Source organism: Periplaneta americana, chromosome 15, assembly GCF_040183065.1.
Source record: "Periplaneta americana isolate PAMFEO1 chromosome 15, P.americana_PAMFEO1_priV1, whole genome shotgun sequence".
In the NCBI taxonomy this organism is placed as follows: Eukaryota; Metazoa; Arthropoda; class Insecta; order Blattodea; family Blattidae; genus Periplaneta; species Periplaneta americana.
In genome coordinates, this window is record NC_091131.1 from 145,464,856 (window position 1) to 145,481,377 (window position 16,522).

The window sequence follows — 16,522 nt, forward strand, 5'->3', positions numbered from 1 at the left end:
ACAGTACTAAGCAAAGTTACCTAGGTGCTGTATATGTTTTAAGTGTGTAACTAATATTCCATAACAAAACTCTTATCGCATTATGCTTTTAAGGTGATATTGGTGAGCAACTTCCCATCATCAGAATATTAAATTATTTTCTCGAAATGTGCTGAAGCTATAGAGCTGACATTTTTACAACACATGGGGACGTATCTTTTGCTTATGATGTAAAAGTAGTTGCTTTGTTAATTCGTTTCCATGCGAATATTTTCAAAACTTTCAATACACTATCTTCAGTAATACGCATTTACGGTATATTAAATTAACGAATACATTCTGTAAGGCTACTAAGTAAATAGGTTTATATCTGAAAATTTGACTTTTCTATAAAGAAAGTTGAGAAAATACAGTATTTCTTTTGAACAAAAAAATCAAACTTGTGAAAAATGAACATTAAAATTAAAACTTACACTCTTATAATGCACTTATACTTCCAGACAAATCTAAAAATTAACATGGATACAGTTTTAATAAGTTCTCTTCACTTTATCTATTGAATCAGTGCTGGCCATACCTGAACATAGCTCGACCATGCGGCATATACTACTTCTTTCGTCTGTCTCTTTCCTTTCCGCTGTAAAGGGCTCAGGCTCTCCTCAGCTCTAAAGCGCGTGCTTGCTCCAGTGGGCATCAATTGACATATGTGAATATAAATTAAATATATTTCGGTTTTTATGTACGAAATTCAATAATACATTGTTATGAATTTGATGGAAGTCAAATACTTTAAATCCTGAATACAGCAGTTCTGAAGGGTAATCAAGAATTTATTAAGGCATAATTTTATTATTCTTTTCTGTAGCAGAGTTAGTGGCATGAGGGAGGTACTATTAGCACTGTATTAACTTCGCACTTTCTTAAACATCAACCATAGTACACCAACTATTTACTCTTCTTACACATACTGCTACCACCACCACTAAAACGTTTTGATCAACACTTCAACCATTAATGCTATATTATACTACTCTGATTGCTGTCTGCAATTTTTTTAGTTGGTTATTTAACGACCCTGTATTAACTACTAGGATATTTGGCATTGATGTATTGGTAATAGCGTGATGGTAATTATTTGGCAAGATGAGGCCGAGGGTTCACCATAGATTACCTGACATTCGCATTCGTCTTATGGTTGGAGAAAACCTCTGAAAAAACTACCAGTAATGAGCACAAGCTGGAATCGAACCCATGCCCGAGTGCAACTTTGGATCAGCAGGATCCTTGTCCTTGTAAGCTTTTTATTTGTTATACACATTAATGGTAACATTTTCACAATTCACTTTTTTGCTTTAAAAAGCTAACAATTATTATGTCTACTTACTGATTGATGTCCACGTTTTTCTTCAGTGATACCGTACACCGCAGCATAGAATAATGAATCCACAGAGAACTTGATTTGTTCTTTTCACTTTTCATTGAAAAATATTCCAGCATAAACTTTTCAGAAATATTCTCTACTTTTTTTTTACACCACTCTTCAAACTTCTTATATTCCTCTTCATACCTCTGTCGCGATTTTGTTGGAATTAATAAATCAGTACAGCTGTTAATGCAATACCATTGACACATTTATAAATAGTCATGGTGACAATATCGACAATAATAACATTCTTCAAATGTTTCTTGTACATGGCCCTCTATATGAATCGATGACCTACAAAGCAAATGTATATAGCTTCAAATGTTTCTCGTACAAGGCCCTCTATATGAATCGATCACCTACAAAGCAAATGTATATAGCTGGCAATAAAAATTTTACATTTAGACAGTATTCAATTTTACATTATTTTTTTTTATCAAAGCGGATGAAACTTTGTACGATACACATGTCGTAACTTCATATTACAATACTAGACTGGTTATCAAACTCGGCCTGCAGCCTTGTTTGGTTTGTTTTGTGCATTTATAATCGTTAGTTGAGTGTTTAGTTTTGTGTTGTGGGTTTATATTCGTTTGCTGAGTGTTTCATTTACACAGAAACATTTACATAGACCTAAAAATAGTGAAATAAGTATAGTTGTAGTGTTCTGTTTATTTATAGTTGTTATATTTAGTTGGATAAGTTGTCAATTATGCCTAAGAAGAAAAGTATTAGATCTGTACTTAGTTCTGCTCTGAATGAAAGAAGATGGGGTCCTAAAACAGTGAAACAAATTGAGAAAAAATTCTCGTTTTTCATGAAATTGTAGCTTAATGTAGGTGTTCGAAGTGACCACCAACAGCATCCAAACACTACTGATGCCGCTGAACTGCTCCACGAACTAAGTTCCGTAATGTGTCCAGTGTCATAGCTGCACATGACGTTAAATTTTGATTTGTTCTCGTAGCACATCCAGTGTAGCTGGCGTTTCCCAATAAACAACATCCTTTAGGGTCCCCCATATGTAGAAATTGGTGTTAGGTTTGGGGACTGTGCTGGGTACTCGACAGCACCTCTTCGACCTATCCATTAAGCTACAATTTCCCCGAAAATGAGAATTTTATCTGAATTTGTTCTAAAGTTATTTATAAACGAACAGTGTATACTTTTTTAGGCTAATCTGTATTTTAAGTCATGTTATGTTACATTAAAATTAAATTTCAAATCAAAATTCTGAAGAAATTTTAAGAAAACAGCAATAATAAATCTTGGTCAGTATTACTTACTGAAAAAGAATATATAAGGTATCTGATTCTTTTCGACATGATTCAGTAGCAAAATTTCGGATGCTAACTGGTCATGACTGTTTGCAGCACCCTGTTTAAAATTGAAATTTTTTGTTCACCAAAATGCATCCTGTGTAATCTAGAAGACTCTTTGATGAATCAAGAACATTTACGAAAATGTCCAGCTTTGGCATCAGATTTTTTGGATTCGGACTCTAAATTATACTGCAAAGTTGCAAGGTGAATGGAGAACTTCCAAGTGTCTGGGCAATAGATACTGCTGCTGCTGCTATGTTACATTAAACCAAGTTTTATTTAATTTCCATTTCGACATGTACAAAACACAGTTCTGAATTCATTTATGCTTTAGATTGCATTAATGCAATTTCTCCAAAGTATCATTTGTCTCTACTTGGCAATGCATAAACAATGTCACATTACAAAAATTCTGCTAACAAGTTTGGAGTTAGACCTTCTATATAACCTTAAATTATATGTGTTTTTTAGGTTTTCACGGTGAATGTGATTTGGATATTGCACTATGTCCTGGAGCTAACATTTCTAACGTTTCGAAACTACATACAGGTTCCATGATCAGGGCAGAGAGCCTAGGCAAGACCAGACAGTTCGCCTACTCTGCTGGGCATGTAGCGCCTGCTGAGCTCAAATGACAAATTCTGAGGGGAATATCTGTCAGTGACTAAGCTCTTAAGAGGCTTTTGAGGCTCATATAGCCTACTGGTACATATATATTCTTATATGAGGTCTCGCCATCCTCATTGAATAATCAATGAATCGATTCCAGGTGCTGGAACGAATTTTTCTCAAATTAATAGATATTTACAGTATAGCTATCAGAATGCTGCATTGGAGTTAAATCGCTCGCTTGAACTCGGTCGAGTGTCGCACCCTTGAGTGAGGTAAGATCGGTCGTGATACGCTCGTAATAAATAGAAGCACAGTACAAGGTCACCTCACCAACATGTCTTATCTTGTATGGAAGGCGACAAATAAGATACACATATGTTTTGCTCACACGGTAAAAATAAGGCTTTATTTTCTGCGTTTATGACAAACGTTTAATGGAAAAGTCAGTGGAACGTACCAAAACAGGAACATGAAGTTATCAATAAAATAGTATGAAAAACTTCGATATACAGTTATTATTGCTAATTCATAATTATTCAATATTTGATTTACCACATATATAATTTGATAGGTCCATACATAGTGTTCCGCCTATATACTGCGACAATGTAGAAACGTTTTACAAAATATTATTGATATAGCAGTAGATTAATAACAATATTAGTACAGAGATAACGTCACAGAAAATATAATAAAACGAATAATCAAGCTGCACAACTGTTACAGACGCAAAGATTGATACACTAATTATTAGAGATTATTATTATTATTATTATTATTATTATTATTATTATTATTATTATTATTACTAGAAAACTTGATACAGTTCTTGCATTATCGTGATTGTGTTCTCCGTTTATAATAATTACATTTACATCCAATAACATCTATCAGATATGGCAAAAACAGAATCATTCCTGCGTGGAAAAAAAAAAAAAAAAAGAACATTTACCTACAATATTTATATTACATTTTAATGCAAGTTTTGTAATTGTACTATGGAGAGGTTAGTTAAACACTGCAAAGTTTTGAAATGATAAACATCTTTGATGTTACTACACAGTTCATCACTGTAACAAGAACGAATGTCTAACGCTCGGCTTATACCGTTCGAGGATTTATCGCTCATGACAATTTTACCCATCATGCATGTGCGCTACCTATCGATTATGCTATGAACTACTTAGCGCTCGAGCGAAAACGTCGATGCAGACCTCTGATGGCTACTTATAGCCATTGATTATTCAATGAGGATGGCGAGACCTCATATAAAAATATATATGTATATATCAATGTTAACAGTAACTCATGAACTGTTGTTGAAAATGACCATGAAGCCATTTAAATATGCGCTCCTGCATACATGGCTTGAATGTCTTAATTGCAGGTAGTAGGCTATTGATAATACAATGAGAGAAGTTCGGCCGTCACCATGGATCATGTCCCGGTGTGGGTCAGATGGAAAGAGCATTCAGCGCGCACAGCTGAGAGGTTCCGGGTTCGATTCCAGGTGCCGGAATTTTTTTTTCTCAAATTAATAGATTTTGATTCTTAGCAGACCCAAAAAAATTGAGTTATTATACCTAGTAACAATAGGTCTATACGTTTGCAATAATGATGTATCGTAAGACTTGGTTTTCACTACATCCTTCACTGTTGACAGTCATTCCAGGATGCAGAGTTTGGTGCGAGATTTGTGGCAGAAGTCTCTAAACCTCTAAAAAGGCATGGCTACGACCTTGACTCGGAAGCTTGAAGGGGACAAGAGAGGAGATATCAATTCACTACATCTCAGTATGAAACAAGGCTAGCCTTCTGCCAAAATAATATGTCGCGCTATATTGGTGTTCTGGGGGTGATGATGGTCACCTTCTCGTGGTACCCCCTGAACTATGTTTAATGAACATAGAAAAAAAACGACCATCCAACATGCTCCAATGACAAATACAATCCGAAGTAAAATATTTCGGAGGTAAAAAAAGTCCCCTCATTCGGATCTCCGGACGGGGAATATTTTAGCATCACATAAGAAGACAAAACACAATATAATTCTACCTCAGCTGAAGGTCTTACAGTGGAATGCTGGGGGCCTTAATCAAGCCAAGAAAACTAAAATACATAAAATTCTAATAGATAAAGACATTGATATGTTTGCAATAATGGAAGCCAATGTTGCAGCTGAACAATTACAGTTCTTTGTTTTCAAGAACTACAATACATTTCTGGGTCATTTGCGAAATTTGTATAACAAATGGACGATTGAGAACGTCAAAATTAAAGTATTATTTAGTGCATATTCTGCATGTATTAATATAGTGCAATGTCTCTGCCATAGTAATCAGCCACTGTACACTGACCTTGCTTTACAGCATTCTCTACAAGCATCGATGAATCTTTGATGGCACGACGAAATGTCAGGAGTGTTATGGGACAAGACAGTGGATCTTTATAGAAATAGAATTCCTTTGTTTTTATATCAGATATTCTTCAAACAGTGCATAGTTCTTAGAATAGTAACAGAACTAACTTCAGATCAAAAATGAACAATTAGTATATTAAATATCTTAATATCAAATCTTTTACCTAATATAAAATAATAACTTGTTCAGTAATTAACAGAAACCATCATCATCATCATCATCATCATCATCATCATCATCATCATCATCATCAACATCATCATCATCGTCATCATCATCGTCATTGCAGGTATTAGGCCTAGTGGCCTGTTATGGTCTCTGTCCATCTTTTCAGGGGGCGTCCCAAAGATCGTCTTCCATGTGGTATATAGTGGAGAATTTGTCTTGGGAGTCTGGAACGGAGTCCCAAAGCCGGTCCAAAGGCTATAAGGTGGCAACCCCACCACTGAACTTACTACTCCTCGGCTAGCAACCGATTAGTAGGACATTTATATGCTTTCAAATCTCCGAACCATTCTTTCAGTAACAATTATCTTAGTAGATTGCCCTTAAGGCGAAGATATTTGAGCTTTAATTTCTTTAATGATAGATAATTAGAAAAAAATTGAGGCTCTGTTTTGAATGATGTAACAGACATGACATGGAGTAACAGATCTGACAGGTAACAGACATGACAAAGCAAATAAGCATGTGCGAACCTAAAGTTTTTTTTTTTGGCTTAAAAATCTCCAAAATAGCAACTTAACTACTGCACACGTGTACTATTATGTCCTCTTGATCTTGACTTTATATCTTGTTATTTGTGGAAAACACAACACTAACAGATCTGACAGAGTAACAATTAATGCTTAGACTAAAACATAAAGCAAGAGTATGACACACAAACAAATCAAAATGGGTGAACATAGCAGTACAATCAAGATGGTTTTTTGTGCATCATCTTGGCTTGTGCTGACATTGGTGGATTTCTTTTTCAACTGTGTACCCATAGGAACAGAATGGTGTAACAGAGCTGACTGATTTACTGGACTAGAGTAATTATGCAATCATATTATAAGGAAATATAAAGTCAGACACAAATGCAGAAGTTTTGATAATATCAAATGTTTCTTTAATTTTTTTTTCAATTACATTATTAAACAGTGCTTTTTCTGTACATAATCGTGCTCCATTTTAAATACTTAACTAGTATGGACAAGGCATTTTAGCTGTTACTATGAGAATTTTATTTTATTCTCGTGAAATATTGCACATCAAGGAAATACTTCTTGTGACTTTACTACATTAGTATTGAAACTACTCACTGTTAAGAATTTATAACTCTATCGTTACCAGTATAAATGCAATAATTGGAAGGGTATGAATTGATGGAACTCATTTGTTATCAAATTCTGCAAATGACACTTCTACAACAGGGAGCTTCTACCTGAAAGCCAGATTTGCATAATATATTCGTTACTTCAGATTTGTCTTCCTCAGTCATTTGTTTAATAATGTTGAAGGTTAAAGTTACCGTATTCCTCTTTTGATGCCAACTAGTATGCCACTAGCTCTTTGCTTGCTTTGGGATCTAAAGGGAAGAAACATTAAAAAAAAGATTAATACAAAACAAAATTATTTCACACATAACAATAAATATTATACACAAACTGAAGGATTACCAATGGGTTCACCTATATCAAGTATATTATCTGAAATCTTTATTCATAATATAGAACAAACACACATACTAAACACTGACAACAACAAACACGCAGAGAGAATAATGTACTGGCATCGATATGTAGGTAACATAATAGCCCTATATAATGGAAACAAAAGACAAATAGAAAACCTACATCAACAACTCAACAAAATACATCCCAAATTAATGTATACAATAGAAACAGAACGTAACCAAGCTATAAATTTCTTAGACATCACCATAACCAAAACAAATAATAGACATGAATTCAAAATATACAGGAAGCCCACCACAACTGCAACACACATACACAATTCGTCTAACCATCCCATACAACATAAACATGCAATTTTCCGTACAAAGACACACAGATTAATTAACATACCAATGAACAATGACAACAATACTGAAGAAATAAACACAATAAAATATATAGCACAAGACAATGGGTATAACTCTAACATGATAGACACACTAATAAAAAAGTCAAAACAAAAACAGAACAAACCAACACAAACACCACGTGAGAATAAATAAATAACATTAACATATCACAACCAATACTTACAAAATTGCAATTTCATTCAGAAAACTAAAATACTAGATAGCATACAAAACAAATAACACAACACAGAAATATCTAAATAATCACATCAAACATTCAAATAAATATAATTCAACTGGGGTTTAGAAACTAAAATGCAATAGTTGCCCACATTTTTACATAGGACAGACAGGAAGAACCTTTCAAACAAGATATAAAGAACACATCAAAGATATAACCAAACCATACATCACATCAAATTACGCAGAACATATTATCAACAATAATCATGACTACAATAATATAGAAACAGATATGGAAATTCTACACATCACTCCAAAAAGTCCACAGTTAAACATCTTAGAACAATACGAAATATACAAACATACAATACCACACCCACAACATATACTTAACACACAATTACAGTTCAATACCCACACATTATTCGACATCATGATACATAGCACACAAACAAACACCCCCACCATAGGAGCAACTCACCCCCACCCCTACAACTGACGAATGCAAATGGCAGTATGCAAGATCAACAGGAACATCAGTAGTTCGTAGGATACTGAAGATGATACAGAACCGGCATCAAAACAGGCCGTCTGTCTAAGGTACATAACCTTCTTAAAAAATTTTAACACTTTTAACGTGTGTTTAAACAATTTTAAGTTTTTTAAACAAAATGTTAACGTGAACCAGAATCAATGACATCAAAAGTAGCTCGTGATTCAGCCAGAAAACAAGCAGAAGAGAACAGTAATAGAGACAATTTTATAGACTGGAAACTTGTAAAGTGGCCACATTTAAGAAAGAAGTACTCTCAGCCAGGGGCACACCCAGGAATTTCTCTTGGGGGGGGGGGGGGGTCCAATGAAAGAACGTCAAGTTACATAAATGCACGCACGCACACATATACACACAAACATACCTCTGTCAATTTCTTTTTACAAAACAAAATCCAGTCTTCTTGGCTTTATCTTTAGTGCAGTAACCACATCTTGTGGAGAAACTGTGATATCATGATGGATGTTTAGCAAAGCAAGACCATTTAGACGATCATTTCCCATGGTGTTTCTCAGGTATGACTTTAATCTCTTAAGAGTCGAAAACGACCTTTCACTTGTACTTGTGGACACTGGCAATGTTAATAAAATCTTCAACAGCTCTTTCACATGAGGATAGAAATCATATTCACATGCAATATAGGCTACATTTCCCACACTGACTTGTACTGTTTTCCTTTACAAAATGTGTTCCAGAGTTCAAATTCACATACCAATTCCTCATCTTGGACATCTTGGACACAAAAATTAGTATCTACTTGAGAATAAAACTTGGCCAGAACTATAAAATCACTAGCAACCCCATCTTCCTTGATCAGACGCAAAAATTTTGTCAAAATGTTATGTTTAGCAAATCTTGTTTTTATCTGAGACTGCATATTAGATAGGAATGGCAAAAATACAGTCCTCCTGTAATATTCCTCAGCATTATCAGCAGGAACATTGCTGCGGAATTGTGAACGTTGTCCAGATGCACATCGACGGATTCTAATTTCCTCTCCAAGTGACGACAGCTGAGTAGAAACCGTCGAGAATATAGACATCATATAACATAAACATCAAGCTTAATGGACTTCCCTTACAAAGAGCAATCAATTCACAATATCTAGGAGTCATATTTGATACTGGTAACAAATTATCTTGAAAAGATGATATTAATACTGTAATAGAAAAAGCCAAAAAGAGATTAAATCTGTTAAAAAGATTAGCTGGCTGCAAATGGGGAAGCCAGAGATGTACCGGTACACTAAATTCCACTTATATGTACATGAAACCTGTCCTCAAATATTGTAGTGAAATACTCATCACATGCACCCCACAACAATGAAATAAAATAGAAAAATTTCAAAACCAAGCAGTACATTTAATTATAGGTGCAGGGAAATCCACACCAACAGATTCAATGAGACAACTTACTCAACAAAAGCCACTGATACACGACTTTCAAGAACAAGCAGAAATCCGGTATGAGAAATTAATTAGACTGTCTAATGCAGACTATTGGAGAAAATACAAAATCTTCCCTAAGTTACTAAATTAAACACACAAGAAGGATTTATGCAGAAAGTTAAAAGATTACAAACGCATCTCATTCCCCAAACTAACATTGAAATGTCACAAATCCGACAAAATCCCTTGGAATACATAACTATTCAAACTGGAAACAACTTATTGGAACCAAACCAAACCAAATGCTCTTTCCTTAAACATATCCAAAACAACTGTTGTCCCGTTTTCACTAAGGTCCAATGGTCTTAAATCTCCTCAATCTTCTTGTAGGCTCAAAATTCGTCATTCTTATTGTTCTTCTTAAAATTGTGAATGTCCTATATTAACCGAATCCTCAGAAGTTAGGTATTTAGGCATTACAATTGACCAACATTTACGATGGAATAAACGTATTACATATTCATGCAATAGATTACGTAAAACTTTATATCTTTGTTATACTTCAGTCATATTTACCAGTCAATATTTTTTTCGTCTCATTTACTTAGCTTTATTTCAATCCATTCTCCAATGTGGAATTTTAGGATGGGGAAATGCTTGTAATTCTAATTTCACTCCACTAATACTTATTCAGAAAAGAATAATTAAAATAAACCAATTGATTACTCATCCGAGCTTTTGTTCACTGATTTTAATGTTTTGAAAATTAAACAGATTTACTATATTGCCTTATTAAACTTCATAGATAAAAATCGTAATAAATTCAAATTGTATCATCATAAATATGTAACTAAAAGATCCGATTTTATACGACTAGAGGAAACGAAGTGTTTAACAAGCCCAGCTCTTAGCTATGATACCTACTATGGTCCAAGGTTATACAATAAAATAATTGAAAAATACCCAAATTTGGAAAATTTTAGTATAAAAAATTTCAAAAGTAGCGTTAGGAATTTAATTTTTAAAGAATATACATAGGTTGGATAAAAAGTAATGGCAGCACTGCTGTCACGTGACGATGGTGCATTCGAGAGCTGCCAGCTGTGTGGACATGAACAAGGACTGTTAGATGAGTTAGTGCAGCCAGCGGCGACAATACTCCATCAATTTACTGCAGTGTGTAGAACGTTCACTTTCATAGGGATAGTGCGAGCACCCTACGACCATCCTTACAATACTAGAGCAACATTCCTGGATCAAAATTGAAATGGCACGAGGTCATAGTGCACAAGAATGTTTTCAGGGACTGCGTGAAGCATGTGGCGATGCAGCGTTGCCATATTGCACAGTTGCACGATGGGTTAAAGCGTTCCGCGAAGGCCTTGTTGCACCGGTACCAAAGGGAAGGTGACGACTTTCTTGGACGAATCGTCGCTATGGACGAAACCTGGACTCGCTCGTATGAACCAAACTTGAAATGTCAATCAAATGAATGGAAGCATCCTGGTTCTCCTTGTCCAAAGAAAGTGCGCCCTACACAAAGTGCTGTGAAGATGTTCATTGTGGCGTATGACATTGATGGGGTAATACTGCACCACGCTGTACCTCCAAGGCAGATGGAAAGCGCGGACTACTGGAACATCCACCGTACTCACCCGATATGATCCATGCAATTACGATCTTTTCACCAAAGTGAAAGAACCACTGCGAGGGACCCGATACAATATCAGAGATGAACTTATCCATACTTTAGGGTGGTCAATACAGAACATCAACAAAGATGGACACGCTGATGGTGTACGACGCCTTCCAAACATTTGGCAAAAGGTAATAAATAAGGGGGGTGACTATATAGAAGGTACGTAAATGTTGTACCCCTGTGAATAAAGCCATGTCGGAAATATCGAACTGTTGCCATTACTTTTTATCCAACCCTAGTATGTTAATTTAATATGTGTATGTATTTGTATGATTTAAATTGTTAAAATTGAAATTGTATTTTATTCCTATAATTGTTTTTTTCTTGACCCACTTTGTGTCAAATAATTATCTTTGTTTGTGTTAAGTATGTGTTTAGATAACTCCCTGAGCACGAGTTTTTTACTCCTTCAGGTAAGAATTAAGAGTGTATTTTTGCACATGTTATTTTACTAACAATAAACAATTGTTAAAAACGATACAAATCCAAACGTAGCAAAATAATTAATAGCAAATATCGTTGTGAAACCTGGCTACACATTTACAGCGATTGATCTTTACTAACCGATTTTGATGCTGCAGGAGCTGGAGGAACTTATAAATTTTTCTCTATAAAGAAGTCAGGAAGGACTCCACACAACTTCTCAGTGCTGCACCCTGATCAAGCAGCTCCAAAAACTGGCAAGAAAATAGTTGTGCAATAGGTTCCAGCGCACTGCGCATTACAGGGAATGAATTGGTGGGCAACTGGCTGCGAAAGGCTGCACCGTAACACAAAACATGTTACTCAAAAATCATTTATTTCTGTCACATTAAATAAAAAAATTCAATACAAACAAAAATTTCTGAACAGAATAAAGGAATCAGCTAAAGATAAATCATGGGAACCCCTCCTCCAAAATATAAACATCATCCCTGAAGAACCAAGAAATTCAGCAGTGACAGCCTTCTACCTTCTGACCGGGCATGATTCTTTGGCAGCTCATTTACATAGAATCAGCATCTCCCTCTTACCCAATTGTGTGTTATGTGGAAAGGACGTAATCATGGATAAGTACCACCTGGAAAATTGAGAAGCCTTGGCTGTTCACCTCAACATCACGGAAAAATACTAGACTGCAAGAGAGCTAATGGCTTCATTGCCATGATACCAGAACTTTGGCTACAAACCAACCAACCAACCATATTGGTTTTCTCTGAATGAGCTGCGTTTTGAGTATTAGTTTGATCAAAAGTGAATATGTGTTGTGCATATTAATTTTGTGTAAAATGGCACATTGAAGTCATTATTTGTAGAATTAAAAGAGAAACTGTAGGCCCTATTCAAGTTGGATGTATGAAACAAAATGTGCTTACAAAGACAGAAGATCGACACTGAATTTACATATTAAAAAAGCACATGGAGGAAAACAAAGTATAAATTTTCAATTTTCATGATATAAGAAATATGCTTCGCTAACAGAGTGTTATGAGACATATCGTCGTTGTTCCTGCAATAACTCCTATGTGACATATTTATCATTTTTAGGTTTTTGCTCTATTAAATAACTTAAATAGTGATACAGCAAATAATAAAATCTCCTATTTGCAATTATATTTCTTTCTTTCGAAAATGTAAGAATTCACAGTCTTCTATGTACGGCTGCCATAGGCTGAATAAATGTGTTTTTTCTTCCTACTGAAAACTTTTATATTTTGCACATAGGAGTTATTGCAGGAACAACAACGATATACGAGTATCTGTATTCTCTTCTGGGGTGAAAATGAGTGGACCTCACCTTCTTGAGGGGTCTGTCACAAAAAGAAATGATAGAAAAGCCGAGAATCTTCTGCTATATAAAAATATATAAAGTAAGCAAATTTTTTCAGCTTAGGCTACCCAGTATTTATACCTTAGCTTCATCACTGATATGTAGAGCCCGGATTTTATGTAATTACATATTTTGTTCCTATATACAGTGATGGACAAAAGTATTCGGGAAAGTAATAATTAGCTTTTAAATTACTTGTAGGTGGGAATGTAATGAAGAGAAATGAGAATGCTTCTGAAAATAAATAATTGTATTGTCATATGTTATAAATGTATACAGAAAATAAATAATTGTATTGTCATATGTTATAAATGTATATAGAAAAACATTGTATGATTTGGCTACAAGAAGCTTGGACAAAAGTATTCAAAAATAGACACAAAATATAAACAAAACAAACATTAGTACTTAGTTGCCCACCATCTCCTGTGAATGACTTCTTTCAATCGTACAGGCATGGAAGAAACTAATTTTTCAGTGACATTCCGCCCTATTTGATGCCATTCCTCTAGAAGTTTCTGTCTGAGATCATTCCTGTTGGATATTCGATGTTTCCGGACTCGTTTCTGCAGTTCAGACCACAAATGTTCGATTGGATTCAAGTCAGGGGATTGGGGTGGAGTGTGCAAAGTGTGAGGTGTATTGTAGACAATCCACAAACGAAAAATTTCTGCGGTATGTTTTGGGTCATTATCTTGTTGAAAATAATAATCCCCTAAAAGACCAAGTTTATCTGCACTCTTCTTAAGATTGTCCTGGAATATCTGCATGTACTTGAACTTGTCCAAGGGTAAATTGTCAGTAAATACCAGTTCTCCTACACCAGTGGCCGACATGCACCCCCACACCATGACATCTCCACCTCCATGCTTAACTGTTGATATAATATTCTTCTAGTCTAATTCTGTGTTCGGTTTTCTCCAGACCAAAAGTCGCCCATCAGAATGAAATATATTAAATTTACTTTCATCTGAAAATATAACTTTGTTCCAGAACCCTGCAGCTTTGTCGACAAATTCATTTGCGAACAGTAGTCTCTTCTATTTATTTACCTTACTTATACAGGGTTTCCTCCATGGCACCCTGGCATTGTACCCGGCCCGGTGAAGAGCTCTGGTTACCATTTTAGGATGAACATCTGTACCAAAATCGTCCTGTAAATTAGCTGCTATTTCTGATGCACTCACCTTTGGATTTTTCTTCACTGTCTTAATAATCTCCCTTTCTTCCCTGTTGGTTAGCTTTCGTGGACGACCTGTGCGCTCTCTATTTATTAATGTCTTCCGTTCTCTAACATTTTTTATAATACTACACACTGTAGAACAGCTTCTGTTGACAGCATTTGCAATTTTGGCATACGTCTTCTGTTGTTTGTGTAAATTTATAATACAGTAATTCTTCTTTCTTGAATAGTTGTCTCTTTACCTTTACGTCCCATTACACTAGCACGTGTTACAGCTTTGCGTGTCAGGAGAATATTGTGACTCGTTTGTCTATCGACTGCATCAAAACGATGGTTGAAGCACTAGTGAATGTATACAGCATTTTTACTGTATAGTTTGTCTCCACGATTGCAATATTCGAATAATCCTGTCCTAGCATATTATGGTTCAAACGATTGCTAGTCGCTTAATGTTCAGTTTGACACCGATTTCTCTGTATAGATAGAAACAATAAGGAATTATGTTATGATAAAAAGAAAAATTAGTACAATTATAACGTTAATTCGTCAGAATGTTTAATTTAATGAAGATAAAGGGTTCATACGAATATTTCTGTCCAACACTGTATGTAGCTATAAGGAAAGCTAAAATGTTGGCGAATCATATCAAAGAGATCATTATTCCAATGTTTTAAAGTTACATATTTTTACACATTTTGGTGCATAATAAATATTTTGGCATATTTCACATATTTTGAAAGAATACACATTTTTTTCACCAATTTTCCCTCTACTTAATTCTTAAGTTATATGTTTTAAAATTGTTTATAAAGCTTATTTCTTCGTCTCCAGTGCGTAAATATAATTTAATAATTGAAAATAGTAACGTATTCTGTGAAAAAATGGACATTTGTTTGCAATGCTAATAGTGTGTATATCCCTTAAGAAGTAACGGTAAAGTAGGAACAAATACCACTGCGAAGGGTGGGTCATTGTACTGCTAACGCGGTGAAGGAAAAAGTGAAAGTTACCCTATGGGTATAACCATTTCCCACAAACATCTCCAATCAATTGCTCTAAAAGAAAACAATAGTTTTTTTTTTCTGTTTTCTTATGAAGCTTATTTTGACATCAGGTGATACAAATAGCTAGTCTACTGCTGGATTTCAATTGACGATTCCTTTACTACGACGGTAAAATCGTGCTATGCAAAGTGTGTGGCGAACACATTGGTTGCTCCATGAAGTCACAGTTAGAACAGCATTTAAAAATTGAACTTCATGTGAGAAGTAAAAAACGTGCTCCGTTGAAAAGAAACAAGTTCTTGTTACACAAGTGGTGGTGCAACATTCTTCGTCTTGTACCAGTGAATTTAATAAAAATTTGTGCGTGGCAATGGTTGCTGCAAACATACCATGGTATAAACTTGGAGTTCCAAAGTTTCAAGCTTTCCTATGCAAATACCGCAACTTCAATATTTCGCATGAATCAATACTCCATAAAAATTATTTGAACTCCTGCTACATTGACACAATGGAAACGATTAGAGCTGAACTTGATGATTTCTACTTATGGGTTGCCACTGACGAGACGATCAATGACAGCAAAAAATATGGAAAAAAATATTCAATTATTAATTGCGCCACCAAACAATAATTAATTGAGGTTGAATCACATGTGCACCTGTAATTTTTCATTAGTGTGCAAAAATACATCCAATAAAGTTTAATTTTTAAGTTACATATTTTTTATTTATTACTAGGGCAAGGCATTTAATGACCTATAAATTGGTAAAAAATGCAAAATAAAAAATGCATTTATGACCTAAAAATACAAAAAATGACCTAAAAAAAAACAAAAAAATGACCAATAAAAAGTAAAGCATTGCCAATGAAAATACTTT

General features: G+C 34.8%; 1 long non-coding RNA gene across 6 annotated transcripts in view; it reads right to left on the reverse strand.

The window, feature by feature from the left end:
* LOC138715430 (uncharacterized) overlaps positions 1-16,522 on the reverse strand; it is a 77,256-nt gene that overhangs the window by 29,816 nt on the left and 30,918 nt on the right. For all 6 annotated transcript variants that reach the window (XR_011336325.1, XR_011336324.1, XR_011336326.1 and 3 more), the window contains one exon: positions 557-7,326. This is a non-coding gene — a long non-coding RNA (uncharacterized lncRNA). The remainder of the gene's footprint in view (positions 1-556; positions 7,327-16,522) is intronic.